The following is a 21,928-nucleotide window of genomic DNA, read 5'->3' as shown; positions in this document are numbered from 1 at the left end:
CAACGAGCCCAATGTTATCCTATGGGAGACCCGAGTATTTTTGTGAAATGACCTCCCGGCAGCATGGAGAAACCCTAAAAATGTCACAAAAGTCTCAGAAGAGTGCTCAAATGACATGGCAACAGCATGGGGAAGACCCCTTGAAGCATTTATCACTCAAAAGTCACAGCTGTGAACAATTTTGTCCGCGTTTTACGCCATTTTTACGGACTCACCAGAAAACCTTCCAAAATGACCCCAAAATGATTTTTCATGGCGGAAATGTTAAGGGCACATACCCAATAGTGAGATAGATCTGGTGTATGTTACTTTTTGAGATCAATACATGAAAGATTTTACGTGAAAACATTGTGTGGCACTCCGATGTCCCTGAGAAGAGACGTACATGAAGGCCTCTTGAGTCTAATGTGCCCATTTTGAGGAAGTGAGTCTTTGTAGTATTTTCCTTTGCCAGGGCAGTCCTAAATTGTGAGGTTCACCAATGCCCCTGCATACAGACGTGCATGAGGGCCTCAAAACATTAAGTGTCCATTGTCAGGAAGTGGGTGTATTATAGTATAGCCCTTAGGCAGGGCAGCCAAAAATTGGGAGGCTCCACATTGTCCCTGGGTAGAGACGTGCATGATGGCCTTTAAACCTGAAGTGCCCATTGTAAGGAAGTGGGTCTATTTCAGTATAGCCCTTTGCCAGGGCAGCCAAAAATTGGGAGGCTCCACATTGTCCCTGGGTAGAGACGTGCATGAGGGCCTCAAAACATTAAGTGTCCATTTTAAGGAAGTGGGTGTATTTCAGTATAGCCCTTAGGCAGGGCAGCCAAAAATTGGGAGGCTCCACATTGTCCCTGGGTAGAGACGTGCATGAGGGCCTCAAAACATTAAGTGTCCATTTTAAGGAAGTGGGTGTATTTCAGTATAGCCCTTAGGCAGGGCAGCCAAAAATTGGGAGGCTCCACATTGTCCCTGGATAGAGACGTGCATGATGGCCTTTAAACCTGAAGTGCCCATTGTAAGGAAGTGGGTCTATTTCAGTATAGCCCTTTGCCAGGGCAGCCAAAAATTGGGAGGCTCCACATTGTCCCTGGGTAGAGACGTGCATGAGGGCCTCAAAACATTAAGTGTCCATTTTAAGGAAGTGGGTGTATTTCAGTATAGCCCTTAGGCAGGGCAGCCAAAAATTGGGAGGCTCCACATTGTCCCTGGATAGAGACGTGCATGATGGCCTTTAAACCTGAAGTGCCCATTGTAAGGAAGTGGGTCTATTTCAGTATAGCCCTTTGCCAGGGCAGCCAAAAATTGGGAGGCTCCACATTGTCCCTGGGTAGAGACGTGCATGAGGGCCTCAAAACATTAAGTGTCCATTGTCAGGAAGTGGGTGTATTATAGTATAGCCCTTAGGCAGGGCAGCCAAAAATTGGGAGGCTCCACATTGTCCCTGGGTAGAGACGTGCATGAGGGCCTCAAAACATTAAGTGTCCATTTTAAGGAAGTGGGTGTATTTCAGTATAGCCCTTAGGCAGGGCAGCCAAAAATTGGGAGGCTACACGTTGTCCCTGGGTAGAGACGTGCATGAGGGCCTCAAAACATTGTTCCCATTGCAAAGGAGCGGGTCTCCTGTCGTTGTAATGTCCATTCTGCAAAGAATGGGCGAAAAAATTTACCACTGGGGGTATACCTGAAACAAAGACCTAACTATTGTAACGGTCATCATGATGGCGCATGAGGAGAAGGAGGAGCAGTCCAGCGATTATCCAAAGTCGAGAAGTGTACCCATGGGTGAGTGGAGGTACATGGCAAACTTTAAATTCCGCTCTCATTTGCTGGTGGTGTGGTGAAGTCTGGCCCAATCCAACCCTTGTTCATCTTTATCAGAGTCAGCCTGTCAGCATTTTCAGTTGACAGGCGGGTGCGTTTATCTGTAATGATTCCACCTGCGGCACTAAAAACACGCTCTGACAAAACGCTAGCAGCAGGGCAGGCCAGGACTTCCAAGGCGTAGAGAGCCAATTCATGCCACGTGTCCAGCTTGGATACCCAATAATTGTAAGGCACAGAGGAATGTCGGAGTACAGTTGTTCGATCTGCAAGGTACTCCTTCAGCATCTGGGCAAACTTAGGATTTCTTGTGGCACTACCCCGCACCTCAGGGGCTGTGGTACGTGAGGGGCTGAGAAAACTGTCCCACATCTTAAAGACTGTTCCCCTACCTCTGGCGGATTGGACTTGTGCCTCTCTCGGCTGTACGCCTCGGTTGTCCACTGATTCCTGACCTATGCCGCTAGCGTTTTGTGAGGGGAATGCTTTGCCTACTTCCGTGAGTATGGCCTTCCGAAACTGCTGCATTTTGGTTGACCTCTCATCCACGGGAATAAGAGACAAAAAGTTCTCCTTGTAGCGTGGGTCTAACAGTGTTACCAACCAGTAATGATTGTCGGCCAAGATGTTCTTAACGCGAGGGTCACGAGACAGGCAGCTTACCATAAAGTCAGCCATGTGCGCCAGACTCTTAACAGCCAGGACTTCAGTAGCCTGACCAACAAGATGACTGAACATGCTGTCCTCCTCCTCCTCCTCCTCCTCCTCCTCCTCATCTACCCTGTCCTCTGGCCAGCCACGCTGAATCGAGGATATGACTGGTGTGCATGTCATATCCTCAATTTGGCCGGAGAGTTGCTCCATGTCTTCATCCTCCTCCTCGTCATAGTCCTCCACTGCACGTTGTGATGAGACGAGGCTGGGCTGTGTGTTATCACCCACACCCACTACTGTTTCTTGCTGCAACTCATCGCGCTCCGCCTGCAATGCATCATGTTTGTTTTTCAAAAGGGACCGTTTTAGAAGGCAGAGTAGCGGTATGGTGACGCTAATAATGGCGTCATCACCACTCACCATCTTGGTGGAGTCCTCAAAGTTTTGGAGGATGGTACATAGGTCTGACATCCATCTCCACTCCTCAGGTGTTATGTGTGGAGTTTGACCCATTTCCCGACGGCTTAGGTGATGCAGGTACTCAACAACTGCCCTCTTCTGCTCACATATCCTGACCAACATGTGCAGAGTTGAATTCCAACGCGTGGGGACATCACACACCAGTCTGTGAGCCGGAAGATGCAAACGGCGCTGAAAGCCGGCAAGGCCGGCTGAAGCAGTAGGTGACTTTCGAAAATGTGCAGACAGGCGGCGAACTTTTACCAGCAGATCAGACAGCTCTGGGTATGACTTTATAAACCGCTGAACCACGAGGTTGAGCACATGGGCCACGCATGGAACATGTGTCAGCTGGCCTCGCCTCAAAGCCGCCACCAGGTTCCGGCCATTGTCACAAACGACCTTTCCTGGCTTTAGGTTCAGAGGTGTGAGCCAGTGATCTGCCTGCTGTTTCAGAGCTGTCCACAGCTCTTCTGCATTGTGGGGTTTGTCACCTATGCAGATTAGCTTCAGCACAGCCTGTTGCCGCTTCGCCGAGGCAGTGCTGCAGTGCTTCCAGCTTGTGACTGGTGTGGAGGGCACAGTGGATGAGGATGCGCAGGAGGAGGAGGAGGCTGAAGAGCATGACATTCCGGAGCTGTAGAGTGTGGGTGAAACACTGACTGAGGTAGGGCCTGCAAACCTTGGTGTGGGAAGGACGTGTTCCGTCCCTCGCTCAGACTGGGTCCCAGCTTCCACAATATTAACCCAGTGTGCCGTCAACGAGATGTAGCGGCCTTGCCCACAAGCACTTGTCCACGTGTCTGTGGTTAGGTGGACTTTGGGTGAAACAGCGTTGTTCATGGCACGTGTGATGTTTTGTGACACGTGGTTATGCAACGCGGGGACGGCACACCGGGAGAAATAGTGGCGGCTGGGGACCGAGTAACGTGGGACAGCTGCCGCCATCAGGTCACGGAATGCTTCTGTCTCCACCAGCCTAAAAGGCAACATTTCCAGCGCAAGCAGTCGCGAAATGTTAGCATTTAGAACTGTGGCATGTGGGGTGTTGGCAGTGTATTTGCGCCTGCGTTCAAAGGTTTGCTGAATGGATAACTGAACGCTGCGCTGGGACAAGGACGTGCTTGATGATGGTGTTCTTTCTGCGTAGGCAACTGCAGGTGCAGGAGTGGAGGAGGCTTGTTCGCAGGCAGCATGGACAGAGGATTGGCTCGCATGCACAACCAGCGAAGACGTAGCAGTGACATCAGCAAGCACTGCTCCTCGACTCTGTTGTACTTCCCACAAAGTCGGGTGCTTGGCTGACATGTGCCTGATCATGCTGGTGGTGGTCAGGCTGCTAGTTTTGGTACCCCTGCTGATGCTGGCACGGCAGGTGTTGCAAATGGCCTTTTTTGAATCATCTGGATCCAACTTAAAAAACTGCCAGACTCGTGAAGACCTAACATTTGTACAGGCACCTTGTGTCGTCGTGTTGTTACGGGGAACGGTTGCCTGACTTCTGCCTGGGACCACCACCCTGCTTCTTACTGCCTGTTGTGATGCTACGCCTCCCTCCCCCTGTGCACTGCTGTCCTCGCTCTGCATATCCTCCTGCCAGGTTGGGTCAGTTACTGGATCATCCACCACGTCGTCTTCCTCTTCCGCACCCTGCTCCTCCTCCTGACTTGCTGACAATTGTGTCTCATCATCGTCCACCACTTGTTGAGACACGTTGCCAACTTCGTGAGAACGTGGCTGCTCAAATATTTGGCTATCTGTACAGACGATCTCCTCATGACCCACTTCAATATGAGCTGGCGAGAGGCCAGAATGTGTGAATGGAAACGTGAACAGCTCTTCCGAGTGTCCAAGTGTGGGATCATTAATGTCCGAGGAGGACGTGTACTCAGCCTGGTGGTAGGAAGGAGGATCAGGTTCAGAAATGTGCGGTGCAGTATCACGGCTACTGACACTTGACCGTGTGGAAGACAGAGTGTTTGTGGTGGTGCCAATCTGACTGGAAGCATTATCCGCTATCCAACTAACAACCTGTTGACACTGGTCTTGGTTCAAGAGCGGTGTACTGCTGCGGTCCCCAAGAATTTGGGACAGGACGTGCGAGCGACTAGATGTGGCCCTTTGTTGTGGCGAAATTAGAGCTTGCCCACGACCTCGGCCTCTGCCTGCACCACCATCACGTCCACTTCCTTGTTCCTTGCCAATGCCCTTGCGCATTTTGCAATGCTGTGCACTGCTGACGTGTATATTCACTACTTGTGCGTTATATCAAAGTTTCTGGAAATTGCACACCAGTGCACCTGTACGCTGCCACCAACAGGCACACACGTGCGGTTTTAAAAACCAAGCACGGACGCAATAATAACCTAACACAGGTTTTAGGAGCAAAAATTAAGAACTCTGACACTATCAGCCACTGCTGACTGACGTGTATTATACACTACACTTGTGCGTTATATAATAGTTTGGTAAACGCACACCAGTGCACCTGTACGCTGCCACCAACAGGCACACACGTGCGGTTTTAAAAACCAAGCACGGACGCAATAATAACCTAACACAGGTTTTAGGAGCAAAAATTAAGAACTCTGACACTATCAGCCACTGCTGACTGACGTGTATTATACACTACACTTGTGCGTTATATAATAGTTTGGTAAACGCACACCAGTGCACCTGTACGCTGCCACCAACAGGCACACACGTGCGGTTTTAAAAACCAAGCACGGACGCAATAATAACCTAACACAGGTTTTAGGAGCAAAAATTAAGAACTCTGACACTATCAGCCACTGCTGACTGACGTGTATTATACACTACACTTGTGCGTTATATAATAGTTTGGTAAACGCACACCAGTGCACCTGTACGCTGCCACCAACAGGCACACACGTGCGGTTTTAAAAACCAAGCACGGACGCAATAATAACCTAACACAGGTTTTAGGAGCAAAAATTAAGAACTCTGACACTATCAGCCACTGCTGACTGACGTGTATTATACACTACACTTGTGCGTTATATAATAGTTTGGTAAACGCACACCAGTGCACCTGTACGCTGCCACCAACAGGCACACACGTGCGGTTTTAAAAACCAAGCACGGACGCAATAATAACCTAACACAGGTTTTAGGAGCAAAAATTAAGAACTCTGACACTATCAGCCACTGCTGACTGACGTGTATTATACACTACACTTGTGCGTTATATAATAGTTTGGTAAACGCACACCAGTGCACCTGTACGCTGCCACCAACAGGCACACACGTGCGGTTTTAAAAACCAAGCACGGACGCAATAATAACCTAACACAGGTTTTAGGAGCAAAAATTAAGAACTCTGACACTATCAGCCACTGCTGACTGACGTGTATTATACACTACACTTGTGCGTTATATAATAGTTTGGTAAACGCACACCAGTGCACCTGTACGCTGCCACCAACAGGCACACACGTGCGGTTTTAAAAACCAAGCACGGACGCAATAATAACCTAACACAGGTTTTAGGAGCAAAAATTAAGAACTCTGACACTATCAGCCACTGCTGACTGACGTGTATTATACACTACACTTGTGCGTTATATAATAGTTTGGTAAACGCACACCAGTGCACCTGTACGCTGCCACCAACAGGCACACACGTGCGGTTTTAAAAACCAAGCACGGACGCAATAATAACCTAACACAGGTTTTAGGAGCAAAAATTAAGAACTCTGACACTATCAGCCACTGCTGACTGACGTGTATTATACACTACACTTGTGCGTTATATAATAGTTTGGTAAACGCACACCAGTGCACCTGTACGCTGCCACCAACAGGCACACACGTGCGGTTTTAAAAACCAAGCACGGACGCAATAATAACCTACTAACAGGTTTTTTTGGGGAGCGACAATTACAGTACAGACAAGTCAGACACTATCTGGACTGTTTTACACTGTGTACACCAGCCCCAGATATGAAGGCTGGTATACGGTCACCACTACCCTGCCTGCCTGCCTGCCTGTATACTGCTACAATAGTCCTGACAAGGACTCTTTTGGTCACTAGCCTGTATTCAGACCTGGCTATACCCTGCCTGTATATAGCAACAATAGTCCTGAGAAGGACTCTGCTACTGTACTCCGACCTGGCTATACCCTGCCTGCCTGTATACAACTAGAATAGTCCTGAGAAGGACTTTTGGTCACACTGTTTGCAGCCCTGCAACTGAAAAAGCTATAAAGGGCCGCAAAGCTTTCCCTGAATCAGCGACACTCTCCCTACACTCACTGTCAGAATAGCTGTGAGCAGAGCACAGCGCGCCGGCCGATATAAAGGCTCGGTGACGCTGTGCAGGCCGGCCAATCACTGCAATTCCACAACTAACAGGGCTGTGGCATTGCAGTGGTCTGCCAGCCAATCCCTGCATGAGGGCTGGCTCTCAAAAGAGCGCCAACATGCAGAAATGAAGACCACGAGTAAAGCACGAGTATCGCGAGATTACTCGGTCCCCGCCGAGCAGCCCGAGTACAGTGATACTCGTGCGAGTACCGAGTAGTGACAAGCATGCTCGCTCATCACTAATTCTGATATTCCACTTTCAGGAGAAGATGCATCTATCAAGCCCTCTCCTTCTCTCATGTCACACGGGGACTCTGTTATCAGCGAGGATGAAAATCCATACCTCCAACACGGGAGATCAGAGGACAAATCAGCACATGCCTGCCAGCAAAATAACATTAAAACAGCAGTATGCTCTAGCCGAGCCATCTGAGCCCACATTTTGCCATCTGGGGAAGACAACTGTGCGAATAACGGAAAATGTACAAACTAATACTGTATACACGGCCCATTGTTTGTGTAGCCTCGTTTAAAGTTATATACACTCCGGTATACTGAGTGGAAATCCACTGACCTGACTTCTGCTGATACTAATCAATAGCAGGATCTTTAAAGCGGGCTTTACACGCTGTGACATCGCTAATGCGGAGTCGTTGGGGTCACGGAATTTGTGACGCACATCCGGCCGCATTAGCGATGTTGCTGCGTGTGACACTGATGAGCGTTTTTGCATAGTTGCAAAAACGTGCAAAATCGCTCATCGGTGACATGGGGGTCCATTCTCGATTATCGTTACTGCAGCAGTAACGATGTAGTTCGTCGCTCCTGCGGCAGCACACATCGCTATGTGTGACGCCGCAGGAACGAGGAACCTCTCCTTACCTGCCTCCCAGCCGCTATGAGGAAGGAAGGAGGTGGGCGGGATGTTCCGGCCACTCATCTCCGCCCCTCCGCTTCTATTGGGCGGCCGCTCAGTGACGTCGCTGTGACGCCGCACAGACCGCCCCCTTAGAAAGGAGGCGGTTCGCCGGTCACAGCGAAGTCGCCGGGCAGGTAAGTATGTGTGACGGGTCTGCGCGATGTTGTGCGGCACGGGCAGCGATTTGCCCGTGTCACACAACAGATGGGGGTGGGTACCCACGCTAGCGATATCGGGACCGATATCGCAGCGTGTAAAGTAGCCTTTAGGTCCAGAATTATCATTGAGCCATTGCTATTATGGTTAGACCAATAGTAATACCACAAAGAACGCCCATAGCGTGATGACGTAAGACCACTATATACTGCATGTTTATAGGGGTTTACCTCTGCTCAGACAACTTCATCTGAAATACTATATTTTCCAGTGTAAAATAAAAATACTAGAAATCTTCCACACAAGTGCCATTCAAGCTATGTGGGCATCTGTTCTCGCAATGCTTGTATTACATTATTTTGCTATTTCAGCATTATAGCCATTCAAGCTATGTGGGTGTTTGTTCTCCCAAGGCTTGTGTGACATTATTTTGCTATTTCAGCATTATAGCCATTCAAGCTATGCAGGCGTCTGCTCTCCCAGGGCTTGTGGAACATTATTTTGCTATGTCAGAATTATAGCCATTCCAGCTATACAGCAGTTTGCTCTCCCAGGGCTTGTGTGACATTATTTGGCTATTTCAGCCTTATAGCCATTCAAGCTATGCTTGTGTCTGATCTCCCAGGGCTTGTGTGACATTAATTTACTATTTCAGCCTTTTAGGCAATCAGTAGTCGCTAATGGGCTGCTTCACTCACAGTTCCTTCAGATGAACCTAGGAAGAAGGAAGTGTGAGAACTGCAGCCCAATAATGGCCACTAATGGGATGCAATGTTCACGTACCAAATCAGTGTCACGCAAACCCCAGGAGACCCAGCACCGACATAGCTGAAAGGTGAATATCTGTTTTTTTTTTTTCATTTTACACTTAGGAATATTGTATTCAAGAGGATGCCTGAGTAGTGGACAATCCCTATAAAATGTAACTGCATGCAAAAAGAGGTGTCCGGCTTTAATGGTAGGACATGACTGATGCAGTACAGTTCATACAGGAAACAAAACTGTGTACTGTATGATTTATCAATCTGGCACAAAGTGGTCACAGAAGAAAAAAATATATATCTATCCAATATATATCTACAATATCTTTGTATGTGTATATATATATATATATATATATATATATATATATACACTGTTTTTAGACATTATATGACTTGTATCCTGTATTTTCACCAGTATTCCCTTTTGAACACTCTATCTCTAATGTTATTTTTTTTCTGCATAAGTAGGTGGAGGCTATTTATTATGTTGTTTCACGTAAACAGCACAACACACACAGACATGAGGGATTCCTGCTCTCCTGTCTCCATGGAGCAACAGAGGTATAGAGATTACCACTATTAAGCAGCATTGAGCAGTGTAGCTGTGAATCCAGCTTTGTTGGTGAGATAAACATTTCAAGGAAAGCAGAAGCACAGGTTTGTGTGTGTCTCTGCCTCCTCTCAAACTCTGATTTTTACTCTTCCCATCCACGTTTCATAGACTCATGTGTACGGTGATTTCACAACTTGGGATGAACTCAAATTTTGATGGTTTATTTCAAATTCATCATAAATTGACTGCAGTTTACCTGTTTTCTGCTTGTCTTATTTCAGGTTCAAATTTTAAGAATTCCGGAGCCAATTACCAATTTTCCTTAGAATCGTGATTTCTACATGGAGTGGTTATTCCAAAACCTTTTTGTTTCATATGTTGAGGGACATCTGAAATGCTTTTTTTTCAGCCACATGAAGAATCGGTGAATTCTTAATCCGATAACCTAATGTCACAGTCATCTCTCTATTTTTGGAGACTAGTGATGAGTTCAGGGTTGAGATCCCTCATTTCCATCTTGGACTCTACAATTAAATGTTTTTCAGTTTCTCTTGGTGTTGAAGCAGTTAATGTCAGTTTTGCTGTTAGCTGCTTCCCAGCAGTGCAGGTTAGCTGCAGCTGCTCTGTGGCCACACCCCTTTGTATTTAAGTAGCAAGGTTTCCCAGCAATCTTTGCTGATTATACAAATTTTGTATTCTGGCCCCCTTGGTGGAAAAAGTTGTGAAGGAGTGTTCCAGAAGCCTCATTTTATCCTTTTGTTGCTGCCTCCCCTGTTTGTCTTACCTTTCCCTGTGTTATCTTAGTGCAGCGGTGGAGCTAGCATCTCCCACCTGCCAACACACTAGCCAGGGCAGCTACATTTTTTTGGGGGTCTCAGGTTCCTGTTCGGCGACAGATGAGGAGACTGTATAGGGCCTGGCTAGTAGAGTAGGGACAGCTGCAGGTGAGGATAAGAGGTGTCCCATCTACCCCTCTCACTCAAGCTAGGGCCCACCGTTGTTGTTGTTGTGTCCCTGATGTTCCCCCTTACTTGTCGTATTGTTTTATTGTATTTTTGTCATGCGCCAGACATCGTTAAGTCTGACCGCAAGCCACATCCAAATAAATACGTACCACTAAACCCTAGTTGGTCTCCATAATTTTGCTTGATATGAAGCATTCCAAAATATGTAGTCACTATAAATATAAAGAAGAATAAGAATATATTTAGGATTTGTGACCTCATCAGATTCACTGCCAACATTTTTTCCTCACATGTAACATTAATCAGCTCGATATAATAAAAATAAAAAAAGAAAAGCCCAATAAGAATAACGAGGTCAATTACTTAATGAAACACATCAATCCTCCATGCAAATTCAATTACAAAACATCAATAAAAATCTGATTTGTAAGATCACGACGAGTCAAGTACACAAGTGTATTCTAATACGGAAGCGGAGCGCAATCGTGGCATCGACGCTTATTTTAATAAGAAGTGATAAATTACATCAAGACTTAAAAAAAAAAAAAGTGGAGAAATTGGAAAGGAATTGTTAGCAGGTTTATTAAGGTTTTCTGTTTTTATTGAAAGTTTGGGTGTACATTTCACAATGAGCAACATCAAAAATCAGACTTTGTGCCTGTTACTTTGCTTCCCCCTGTCTCGCCGCCTTTGGGATTCACTCTTTCTCTTTCATCAGTTGCCATTTTCAGCAGCATGCAGTAATTTCATGCCTCATTGCAGGCTCTGAAAACCTTTGAAACCACAAATGCTAACCTACCTGGCCTGCAGCCATTTAGGAAGAGATTAATTTAGCAAACAGAAGCAAAACACTTTCTACTTCTAGACTGTGCATAATTTTACCTCTATCTGTATTTATTTTACAGTGAGCAGCGTAATGACAATTTCAGTAATTGCGGCTCTATAAAAACTTGCCTACCTGGCTTATCTCACTATCACAAGACTGTGAGTCAGTCAGATTAGAAAAAATATATACAGTAGGAATCTGCTCTAGTTGCTTTCCAAAATACGGGCTTTGTGTTAAAACTTAAGTGATGGTTTATATTATCATTATAATATTTATCGGTGCGGTACAGCTCGGCCAGGTGTGGAATTTCATTTTTGGGGGATTTTGTTTTATATTTCATATATATTTATATTTTTTTAAAATATAATTATTATTATTATTATTATTAATAAAGCTTTTTTTTTTTTTTTAAATGTGGTGCCAAGTCATCTTTGCATTACCCGCTGGTTTGGTATTGTTATTATAGAGCTGTCAGGCCATTGAGCAGTACACAAAATCCATCTGGGGGCAAGCTTGAACTGATTCGGCTTGGAAACAAGTCAGATTTCGAATTATTCTGCAAATTGTTCTCATAAAAGAGTCAAAATTTGCTTTATTGGCATTGGATTGTGCAACAAAGAGTTTGTACCCCTTTTATGAGAAAAAGAAATCCTGCCATGAAATGCTCTAAAGGGAATAAAAAAATTAGAGGATAACAGCCACTCAGCAGACTTGGAGCAAGCAACAATGAAGAACGAAATCCGCCAATTAAGAGCCAAGGTTGCGGATATGGAAGATCGAAATCGTAGAAACAATGTCAAAATAAGAGGCATCCCAGAATTCGTCCCCCCGAAAGGACTTTCTGAATTCTTGAAAAACATCATACGTGCTGTATTACCTTCTGTTAAAGAATCAGAACTTATTATCAACAGAATACACAGACTCCCGAGACCCAGACATATTTCCGAGGAAACTCCAAGGGATACCATAGCAAGAATCTATTTTTTCCATATAAAGGAGGAGTTTATGCAATAAATAAGAAAAATATTTGATATAGCATGAAGTAATGCTATACAGTACATTCTGTTTTATTGTTTTGTTAGAACTGTTTTATGTATAAACTTTGAAAACCTAATAAAAAATTATTGAATCATAAAGGGAATCTGTCAGCAGGATTTTGCTATGTAAGCTGAAGACAGTATGCTGCAAGGGTTAAAGAGCACCAATCACCAGGATTTTCGTATATAACCTAAAGCCAGTGCTATGCTGGCACTATCAGTCTGATTCTATACATACCTGTAGTGGTCAGCTCGGATGTTTAGGTTTTGAAATCCAAAAAAGTAAAGTTTATAAAATGAGCTGCTTGTTGAGTGACAGTTGCACTGGAGCAGATAATATATTCATAGTTATCCCCTCCCCCTGTTAGAATTAGCATAAGTATTATCCAAACGATTTACTTTGTCTGTTGCAGGACCTGTGTGAGGTCATGCCCATGTGACCAGAAGGGACGGGGCCTCAGCCAATCAAGCTAGATACCAGGTCACATGGGTATGACCTCACACAGGTCCTGCAACAAAGTGAATCGTTTGTATAATACTTATGCTAATTCTAACAGAGGGAGGTGATAACTATGAATATATTATCTGCTCCAGTGCACCTGTCACTCAACAAGCAGCTCATTTTATAAACTATACTTTTTTGGATTTCAAAACCTAAACATCCGAGCTGACCACTACAGGTATGTATAGAATCAGACTGATAGTGCCAGTATAGCACTGGCTTAGGTTATATACGAAAATCCTGGTGATTGGTTCCCTTTAGGCCCTGTGCGCCCTAGCAAATGGAATTTTCTTAAGAGGCACTAGAAAATGGAATTTTCTTAAGAAAATTCCGCAGCCTCTGAAAGATTACCGCACCTGTGGTAAAAAAATGCAGCAAATAGCACCCGAAAACCGCAGGTAACTGCGGAAAAGAAGTGACATGCACATTATTTCTACAGCGGAAATTCCGCAGCAAAACCTGCAGTGACAAAAAATGCAGTGTGCGCACAGCATTTTTTAATTCCCATAGGTTTTGCTGGAGAAGGACTGCAGAAATATTATAAACATTTTCTGCAGCATTCCTTCAGCAAAATCTGCAGCAATTCCGCGGTAAAATCCACAGCGTGAGCACAGGGCCTTATTAAAGGGTTATTTCTATCTCCAAAAATCCTAAATTAAAGGAATATTAGGACACAGGAGAGACAACATATGTCCCAGCATTTGCTTGATACTGTATTTTGCTAAGATGCGGGAGAAAGCAGAAGTAAAGATATACTGTATGTTTCTCAATTCGGTACTCTCCAAACTCAATTGACAGGAAAAATGTATTTTAAGTGCAAATATGCAAATATGGGTGCATGTACAATCTTGTACTGTATTTTGGGTATCTTCATATAATCATATCCATAACAATCTTAATATATAGTAGGTGTATTAATAATATTAGCAAATACCTCCAATTAGAAATGTAGTATAGTTCTCCTGATATAGCCATGTCCCTTACCTCATGTGCAGGGCATTGCAGCCTATGTATCCATGGTTACGACCATACATATAGTGGCAGTTAATTAGTTGCTACTGGTCATAACCGTGGATATTTAAGGTCCTGCAATGCTATGCACATGAGGTAAGTGACATAGTGAATCACTAGAGTATGTAAAGCGCTGTGGAATTAATAGCGCTATATAAATGAATAAAATTATTATTATTATTAACTATACTACATTTCTAATTGGAGGTATTTGCTAATATTATTATTACACCTGCTACATATTGGGATAGGATCTTGAAAATGGGAGTACCCCTTTAAGGACAGAGTCTCACTTGCGTAAGACTCACACAAGTGCAATGCGAGAAAATCTTGCATTGCACTCGGCCCCATTTAAGATAATGCTGCAGCTCAGATCTCTGAGCCCTAAACGGACTGAGGAAAAATCACAACATGCTACGATTGTCTGTGAGAGCCGTGTCACTTGCACCCATACAAGTCTATGGGTGTGAGAAAACATTGGACTGCACTCGGATGTCATTCAAGTGCAGTGAGATATATGCACAGGCTGACAATGGAGGAGATGGGGAAATCAGTCTCACCTTCTCCTCTGCAGCTGTGACCCGATCTCAGGAACGTGGCATAGCCGCATGACATTTGGCTCACGCTCGCAGCAGAGCCTGAGCTGGGAGTCATTAGCATATCACATCCGATGCTATCGCATCAGAAGTGATACGCAAGTGTGACTCTGCCCTTACACTTAAGGGTGCTTTACACGCTGCGACATCGCTAGCGATCTCGTTAGCGATGTGACAGACGAGATCGCAGATAAGGTTTGCCGAGATCGCACATAGGTCATTTTTTTGTAGCGCTGGTCACATGGGCAATCTCGGCAAATCGTATGTGCGATCTGGCGTGTTACATCGCTAACAAGATCGCTATCGATGTCGCAGCGTGTAAAGCACCCTTTAGAATGTCTTGTCAAACTCCAATCTGTTCTTTATTTGCTATATTTGTTTAAGCAACAGGACAGATTCCCTTTAATGATGAAGATTAATACAATTTATGACATACTATAATACAAATATTATCACAGATATAAAGCATGGAACAGATTTACCCAAACAATGCACATTTTGCCTGGTTCTGACCCAGCTACTTGACCATTCTTCTTGTCAGCTCACACTACCAAAGCCCCATCCTAGAGGCCCCTGTTAAGTCCAGATTCCTGTAGAGAGGTGAGCGGGTGAAATCCAGGGAATTACCTGGAATCTAGAAAACAGAGATAATATTAGACCTAACTGACAAAACCGCCTGTGCAAATAGATATCTAATACTACAATATAAAAAGTGGTGATATGCAGTGTTTGACTGGGGGCAAGGGCCTACTGTTAACATTGACTTTGAAGGGCCCACCTGTAACGTTAACTCTGAAGGGCTCACCTGTAATATTGACTCTGAAGGGCTCACCAGTAACATTAACTCTGAAGGGCTCACCAGTAACATTAACTCTGAAGGATAAGTCTTGTGTTTTTCACTGTATGTCCCCATGCTCCTTTTGCGTGTTGCATCCTGTTTTTAATGGATTTAATAAAATTCTCAGTTTTATACTAATCTCTCCGTCTTCCGATGCTGGATATTTTTTTTCTCTACATTAACCCTGAAGGGCCCACCTGTAACATTAACTCTGAAGGGCCCACCAGTAACATTAACTCTGAAGAGCCCACCTGTAACATTGACTCTGAAGGCCCCAAATTTAGCATTGACTCTGAAGGGCTCACATGTACCATTGACTCTGAAGAGCCCACCAGTAACATTGAGTCTGAAGGGGCCACCTGTAACATTAACTCTGAAGGACCCGCTTTTGAGCTACATACAAATATTCAATTAGACTCATTCACATTGTTCCTTTGCTTCTGTATAATAATAAACTGGCTAATTATAAACTGGCTAATTTATTGACTGAATGATGAAATGCTACCATTTTCTTTACATAGTGAATCAAAGGTATTGGACCAACTACTGCTTATTCTGGAGGGAAAGCAGCTTATTACTTCACAAGGGCCCACCAGGGAATTCACCTGCTCTCCAGTGGGCCAGTCCGACCCAGGTCACATATGGGAGTATACATGAAGAGTGAACTTCCCAATCACTTCTACTGCTGAAAAAAAGAGCCATAAAAAAGTATTAAATGTAGCTGAAGCTCTATGCATTTTCTTTCTCTGTCCATGGGACTACATCAGTATTTTTGTGGCAACTTGTTCCTTGATGGGTCATCCAGTTGATCGGGAAAACCTTGGTATCAAAAGTTGAATTTCTCTCATATCTAAATAAAAAAAATAATTAATAATTCAATTATAAAAAAAATTCTAAAAAACAAAAAAACCTCAATGTCTCCCCTTTAACTACATTGTTGTACTCTCTATATAAAAATAAACTAATTAAAAAATAAAAGAACAACATAAAAAAAAGAAACGTTAACCCTTTTATAACTGTAAATACTCTGTATGTCCCAGAGGTAAATTAAAGGCGAGTAGAAAACAGGACTAAATACCTTTGCTTGCATTAAAAGTAATTGAAAATTAACATAAATAAATGGTATTAGGAGAGTACATCAGTCTGCTTTAAGCTCACCCCTTTAGGCTACCAACAGAACTGATTTTTTAGATTTCTCTAATTAACATGTAATTAACCAATTAACTCAGAGGTAATTATAACTAAAGCAGCTTACAGAGTTCCAGTACTCACTGCTCTAAATACCTAATCTACTGTATTAGTATCCATTATGGACAGACCCTAAAATGAGAACAAATAGAGGAATAGACAAAATAAGAAAAGACGCCCTGTTAAAAATGCAAAAGCAATGGCACAATGATCATGTCATTTGCTGCGAGCACATTTCTGTCTTCTATGAAGAATGGGTAATTTTTGCTTTAATTTTTGAAGTATACTATGGGGAACCAAATATGATCAGATAATGACGCAGAGGCTGCTGTATGTAATACAGTCATTACTAGTGGCTCACTTAGAAGAAATCAAATAAATATAATATTTGCATATATGGGGAATAAAAATTGCCCTGAGTACAATAGAGATTATCTGTAGTGACTCTCCCCTATAGCAATATTTATTTCTCTTAGTGCTACTGTCATGGGTGGGCATCACTCCGGGGGAATCTCTGGCGAATCTGGGACCAGACCAGTGCTGTAGGGGTTAAGAACTCTTATTTATCTGGTTGTCCTTTGGAGCCTTAGTCCCAAGTTAAGCTGTTTTGTTACCACTCCCCTTCTCTTTAAATAGTTACCTGTCTTAACATCTGATGTCGGTGATACATTCTCATATCTAAGCTGTCTACTTTGGAAGGAGCCTGGCTCTAGAAGAAGCCTGAAGATCGTGACTATTGCAGCTATGGTGTTAGCTGCATTTGAGTTGCTTGGAGTGTTTTCTTTTTTCTGTATATTTTCCCTCTGGCTGTGTTTTTACCCTTGTGTTGGATTATTGCAGTGGTGAGACTAGTGAACTCATCGGCCTACTCACTAGCCAGGGTGAGTTCAGGGTAAGTGAGAGACTAGGCATGTGACCGGTGATGGGTGAAAGAACCAATATAGGGATGTGTTATGATCCAATGTTCAATGACTACCATGAACACATTTCACCAGAGTCGTAGGTAAAGTGCCGACCGCAAGCCCTGAACTTAACACCACACTAAAAGTAGCCAGGCAGCATGCCTAACAACCTAGATGCCTCAAACCAAGTCCCAGAGGACTACATAATCTACAAGGCAGAAAGTGGAAAGAAACTATCTTGCCTCAGAGCAGATTTCCCCAAAGAGAATAGGCAGCCTCCCACATGTACAGACTGTGAGCAAAGATGAAAAGACATACACAGTAAAAGCAAGATGGAGCAAAGAGAGGCTACACTATACTAAATACAAAAGACAGGATAGGAAACTCTTGCGGTCGGCATGAAAAACCCTATCAAACTTCCTACAAGGAATGTGCAAAAAGGAAGAGTAATCTAATACTCGCACGTTCACAATCCGTACAAGACTCTGGTGAAACTGTAGGAAAAAAAAACAACAATTACCCTGCCGACTAACCCTTGCTAAGATAAATAGTATAGACTGACTAGGCAGATAAATCTTACTTATCTGAAGGCACAAAAAAACAGGATACAATACAAAAAAAACTAAAAAATAAAAACACAAAAAGTATGAAGCAAAACCATTAACTTATCTTAGCTTGATAGAGGGGAAACCAGGAGGACAAGAGACAGATTCCAATGGTCTCTGGAATTTCAGAAAACTGGCAGAGACAAACAGCCAGCACACGCCTATATCCAAAATCAAGGTTTGAGCTGCCAACCAGGTGTGTAGAACTGAGGAACAGAATCCAACCTACTAACATCAACGACCACAGGATGGAGTCCAAGAGCGGAGTTCCACCAAACAGTGGTCACAACAGGGATGTAAGGGAGTGCAGGTAATAGCCTCAGGTAAGTGGAGGAGGTGACCACGCTCCCCTCTCCCCAGTGCCAGGGCATCCTCTGCGTATGGTTGCCTTTTCTTAAAGATTTTTCAAAAATATGCAATATCCAAATTCTGCAGAATGTGTGACATTGTAACAAGTACAGAAAGCTGATCTAATTTCATTGTCAAAATTTGCACCCAATGCACTAAGTTATTTAATTTGCGTAGTCCAGCACTTCACTATGGCGTCTGTCATATATACTAAGGCGGGCTTTGCACGTTGCGACATCGCAAGCCGATGCTGCGATGTCGCACGCGATAGTCCCCTCCCCCGTCGCAGGTACGATATCTTGTGATAGCTGGTGTAGCGAAAATTATCGCTACGCCAGCTTCACATGCACTCACCTGCCCTGAGACTGTCGCTCTGGCCGGCGACCCGCCTCCTTCCTAAGGGGGTGGGTCGTGCGGCGTCATAGCGACGTCACACGGCAGGCGGCCAATAGTGGCGGAGGGGCAGAGATAAGCAGGATGTAAACATCCCGCCCACCTCCTTCCTTCCGTATAGCCGCGGCAGGTAAGGTGATGTTCCTCGCTCCTCCGGCTTCATACACAGCGATGTGTGCTGCCGCAGGAACGAGGAACAGCATCGTACCTGTCGTGGCAGCGTAATTATGAAAAAGTCGGAGTCTGCACCGATGATACGATAACGACGCTTTTGCGCTCGTTAATCGTATGATCTAGAATTTACACACAATGATGTCGAAAGTGACGGCGGATGTGCGTCACTTTCGATTTGACCCCACCGACATCGCACGTGCGATCTTGCAACGTGCAAAGCCGCCCTGAGAATTGTCTGGTCTTCTTTACCATTCTTTGACAGCAAGCAAAGAAAAATAAAATGTTTTTCCTGCTGCTTCAGTATCACAACAGTACAATTATTTTAGGCCCCAATTGAACCATCCAGGATTTTGCTCCATGCAGAAATCTGTGCGCGCATCGTATCTGAGGAATGAAATGTTGTTATTTTTCTCTTACTGCATTGTCTGCCGCTTTGAACTAAAGCGAGGAAGTTCTAGGACATTTTGCTTGTTTATGCAAGTGTTTTTGTAATAGCTAATTCATTTAAGCATACAGATACACAGACGGCAGTGGGATGACCGGCCAACCCACACAGATGTACACCTCCAATCTGGCATCCCATAACATTCATAAAATATGTCAACACGGCTTGGAGCTCAGCCATGGTTTATGTTAAACTATTTTTGCTTCCATCATAGAAGCAAAACAATTCTTGCTCTTAAAATTTATGGTTAAAATAATATGATATTATCTTCTATAAATGCTGGAACGCGGCAAGTCACACCTCATAAAATCATTCAGTGCAAGCAAACAAGGAAAGTAAACAGAATATCCGAGTGTGGTGGAATAAAGAAGTGTTCTGGAGTGGACTCTATCTATCTATCTACAGTGTCTTGCGAAAGTATTCACCCCCTTAGCTTTTCAACTATATTGTTACATTACAACCTGTGTTTAAAAAATGTTTGCAATCCGATTTATGTGCAATTCATCAGAACTAAATAGTCTAAGTTGGGGAAGTGAAGTGAGGAAAATATAGGCAAAAATTAAATTTATGGGATATAATAAATAAAATTTGCCATATGCATATGTATTCACTCTTTTTGCTCTGAAGCACCTACAAAATTCTGATACAAGCAATTACCTTGATAAGTCACATACTTAGAGAAAGGAAATCGACCTGTGTGCAATCTGAAGGGTGCTTTACACGCTGCGACATCGCTAACAATATATCGTCGGGGTCACGTCATTAGTGACACACATCCGGCGTCGTTAGCGACATCGCAGCATGTGACACCTCGGAGCGACGATCAATGATCGCAAAAACTTCAAAAATCATTGATTGTTTACATGTCGCTCCTTTTTATAATATCATTGGTGGTGCATGCCACTGGTTGTTCGTCGTTCCTGTGGCATCACACATCGCTATGTGTGACACTGCAGGAACGACGAACATCTCCGTCCTTACCTGCGTCCACCGGCAATGAGGAAGGAAGGAGTTGGGAGGGATATTTCAGCCGCTCATATCTGCCCCTCCTCTGCTATTGGGCGGCCGCTTAGTGACGTCGCTGTGACGTAGCTGTGACGCCAAACGCACCTCCCCCTTGAAGGAGGGATTGTTCGGCAACAACAGCGACGTCGCTAAGCAGGTATGTGCGTGTGACGCTGCCATAGCGATACTGTTCACTACGGCAGCGATCACCACATATCACAAGAACGACGGGGGCGGGTGCTATCGCTCGCGACATCGCTAGCAATCGCTAGCGATGTCGCAGCGTGTAAATCACCCTTTAGTGTCTCGGGATCTTTCAGTATATACACCTTTTCTGAAAGGCCATAGAGGCTGCAACACCATTAAGCAAGAAACTACACTAACCAAACACCATGAAGACCAAAAAGATCTCCAAACAGCACCATGAAGAAAAAAGAAATCTCCAAACGACACCATGAAGACCAAGGAGATCTCCAAACAATATTATGAAGACCTAGGAGATCTCCAAACAACACCATGAAGACCAAGGAGATCTCCAAACAACACCATGAAGACCAAGGAGATCTGCAAAAAACACCATGAAGACCAAGGAGATCTCCAAATAACACCATGAAGACCAAGGAGACTGTGACGACATGGACACCCAATGCCTCTCATGGGTTAAAGTTTCTTAAAATTCAGCCAGACAGGATGATAGATTGTTTATAGACGGGGAATAAGTCCCTCATTGTTTTTACAAGACTCTTGTTGACTCATGTAATTGTGTTGGCCACTGAAAGCCAGACGTATTGTTTCTCCAGACTCTTCCAGTAATCATTGTAATGTAGTTGTGTATTGCTAATGTAATTACCTTAGTAGTCATTGTCTAGTCTGTGCATTCCAGACTACATGTATACCCTCAGTCTTTCTGTAGACATCATTTGGATGAACATTGTCCATGCAGCTTGAGATTCATCCAATGGGAGAGGCGATCTTGTCCAACCAATCGATGAGGACGCAGTGTATCCAAGTGGAAGGCTGTGGCTATAAAAGGGATTTCTTTAAGCCACCAGGTGGTTGTTGATGGATGCTGATGGATCCAGTCTAAGCTCTTAGGAGCTGACTAGAGGATCAGGATACCCTGTGGCTTCAATCTAGGGACTCCGGTTCCGATTGGAGACCATATCCACAGTCTAGGGATTTCATCTCCGGCTGCCAGGATTATATCATCAAACCAAAGACTACTTAAGGAGGAACCCAGGTCGGGACAAATCGGTCACCTGGTACAGACTTTGCAGACCTCACACAGCTTCCTAAATCTGGCGCTATTCCTATCTCGGTGGGTGCCCGCCGAAAGCAGGGTGCTGCTGGATTGGAGTAAGCGGCCCTTAAAGCTCTGAGGCAAGGACATTCTAATCCCTGGTGAGCCAGCGGAAGGGTGAGACTCTGTTGCCTGTTACATTTGTGTGT

The sequence above is a fragment of the Anomaloglossus baeobatrachus genome, chromosome 6 (genome assembly GCF_048569485.1).
Source record: "Anomaloglossus baeobatrachus isolate aAnoBae1 chromosome 6, aAnoBae1.hap1, whole genome shotgun sequence".
In the NCBI taxonomy this organism is placed as follows: Eukaryota; Metazoa; Chordata; class Amphibia; order Anura; family Aromobatidae; genus Anomaloglossus; species Anomaloglossus baeobatrachus.
Note: the sequence above shows the minus strand (reverse complement) of the source record.